The following is a 3,093-nucleotide window of genomic DNA, read 5'->3' as shown; positions in this document are numbered from 1 at the left end:
ACGAAATATATCCAGCGGTAACGTTAGGTGACTCACCCTGTATATATTTAAGCCTGATAATAAATGGCTATAATCGAAAGGGAGCGAAATTTACTTTTAATTAGCGTGGCTTCCAGTGACTATTTCACGCTGTGGTGCATGAACTTAAGAGTCGTGAATATTTAGAACTACAGTGCTAAAAGCTGGACACTAAAATCTCGAGCACAGACTCCCAGACACTAAAGACTCACTGACACTAGAGAGTAACAAATGCGAAAGACTAACAGACGCCAAATACGTTAACAATACATGTGATGGGTTTATATAATAGTCATGATCATCATCATCATTTAAGACTGATTATGCCTTTCAGCGTTCAGTCTGGAGCATAGTCCCCCTTATAAAATTCCTCCATGATCCCATATTCAGTGCTAACACTGATGCCTCTTCTGATGTTAAGTCTATTACTTCAAAATTATTCTTAACCTAATCCAGGTATCTTCTCCTTGGTCTACTCCGACTCCTCATACCCTCTACTGCTGAACCCATGAGTCTCTTGGGTAACCTTGGTTCTCCCATGCGTGTAACATGACCTCACCATCTAAGCCTGTTCGCCCTGACTGCTACATCTATAGAGTTCATTCCCAGTTTTTCTTTGATTTCCTCATTGTGAACACCCTCCTGCCATTGTTCCCATCTACTAGTACCTGCAATCATCCTAGCTACTTTCATATCCGTAACCTCAACCTTATTGATGAGGTAACCTGAATCCACCAAGCTTTCGCTCCCATACAACAAAGTTGGTCGAAAGATTGAACGGTGCACAGATAACTTAGTCTTGGTACTGACTTCCTTCTTGCAGAAGAGAGTAGACCGTAGCTGAGCGCTCACTGCATTAGCTTTGCTACACCTCGCTTCCAGTTCTTTCACTATGTTGCCATCCTGTGAGAATATGCATCCTAAGTACTTGAAACCGTCCACCTGTTCTAGCTTTGTTCCTCCTATTTGGCACTCAATCCGCTTATATCTCTTTCCCACTGACATTACTTTCGTTTTGGAGATGCTAATCTTCATACCATAGTCCTTACATTTCTGATCTAGCTCTGAAATATTACTTTGCAAACTTTCAATCGAATCTGCCATCACAACTAAGTCATCTGCATATGCGAGACTGCTTATTTTGTGTTCACATATCTTAATCTCACCCAGCCAGTTTATTGTTTTCAACATATGATCCATAAATAATATGAGCAACAGTGGAGACAGGTCCCTTGCTAAGAAGCACACTGGGAACAGTCAAGTCAGGACTTGTGCATCTGCAGTGGCACAGGGTGTGGGGAGGTGGGCTGTTGTCAGTGCCGGCAACTCACTCTCCTATAGTGGGCTGTGAGCTCAGTCCGCTGTACCAACCTGAAACTGTACCAACCTGAAACTACTCTGAACCATGAACTCAATTTTATATAATAGTTATGAAACAAAAACGGACACTCATTAGAAAGTCTTTGAATAAAGACCCTTGCTACTTTGCACCTAATACTCTATTCCATTGGCTCTTATTATTATTTTATTCAATTTTTCTGCTTTAAAAGGAGAATTGATGATTTTGTATGAAATATGGGAATTGTTCATGGGCAGTTCGAATGAATTTTAGTTTGAAAAAAAGACCAGATACGTAACGAGGCGCTACACAATATGCAGTGCTAGAATGCGAGGTGATGGAAGTGTTTACCGCTATTTTATTACTTTATACAATACCTCACACTTCTGTAATATCAGAAACATCATTCAGCAAATTAAAATAATCAAAACTTATTTAAGGAATAGTATGAGTCAAGTTCGACTCTGATATTTGACACTCATAGCAATCGAAAAAAAGACCCCATAAAGTATAGATTGAACGGAACTTATTGATGATTTTGCAAGAAGTAAAGCCAGGAAAAGTTTGTAAAATAATTTGTTAAAATTAAATGGCCTACTTCCCTTTATGTTTACCTATATCATTAACTGTAATCTACAAGAGCCGCGAAAATTTAGTCCCTGCCTCAGACGCTTACTGACAATTATCAGTTGGAAATCGTAGCTGCAAACGAAATCAGAAGGTTGGTACAGCGGACTGAGCTCACAGCCCACTATACGAGAGTGAGTTGCCGGCACTGACAACAGCCCACCTCCCCACACCCTGTGCCACTGCAGATGCACAAGTCCTGACTTGACTGTTCCCAGTGTGCTTCTTAGCAAGGGACCATGTTTTGTGGCTGAGTAATACTTCTCCATTGTTTATTTTTTACTACCTTCCGCTTGCAGCTTCGTGTGCCTAGTGTGGACCAACACTGAAAATTACCCCACAAGGTCCTTTTGTAGGTATGAAGGTATCCTATGCCCTACCCAGGTCGAATTCTATCTGTGTGCAAAATTTCATCAAAATCCAGCCAGTAGTTTTTGCAGGAAAGGGTAAGTAACAAACTTTCACATTTATAATATTATTATGAAGTGCAATTAAATATTACCTGCTGCATTACACATAATAATTTACTTAGTAGTAAGTTTTTTCTATCTTTTTTAAATTTTGACCATTATTTAATATTCATTTTACAAAGTTGTTTTATTGTTGTTGTTGTGGTCTTCAGTCCTGAGACTGGTTTGATGCAGCTCTCCATGCTACTCTATCCTGTGCAAGCTTCTTCATCTCCCAGTACCTACTGCAGCCTACATCCTTCTGAATCTGCTTAGTGTATTCATCTCTTGGTCTCCCTCCACGATTTTTACCCTCCTCGCTGCCCTCCAGTACTAAATTGGTGATCCCTTGATGCCTCAGAACATGTCCTACCAATCGATCCCTTCTTCTAGTCAAGTTGTGCCACAAACTCCTCTACTCCCCAATTCTATTCAATACCTCCTCATTAGTTATGTGATCTACCCATCTAATCTTCAGCATTCTTCTGTAGCACCACATTTCGAAAGCTTCTATTCTCTTCTTGTCTAAACTATTTATCGTCCATGTTTCACTTCCATACATAATTGTTTTATACACTAATATTATGTACAATAATTAATATGCATGTTTTTCCTTTTTCCTCTCCTCTGTGCCTAGTTCATTTGATATTTTCTTACATA

Source organism: Schistocerca americana, chromosome 4, assembly GCF_021461395.2.
Source record: "Schistocerca americana isolate TAMUIC-IGC-003095 chromosome 4, iqSchAmer2.1, whole genome shotgun sequence".
Lineage (NCBI taxonomy): Eukaryota > Metazoa > Arthropoda > Insecta > Orthoptera > Acrididae > Schistocerca > Schistocerca americana.
Note: the sequence above shows the minus strand (reverse complement) of the source record.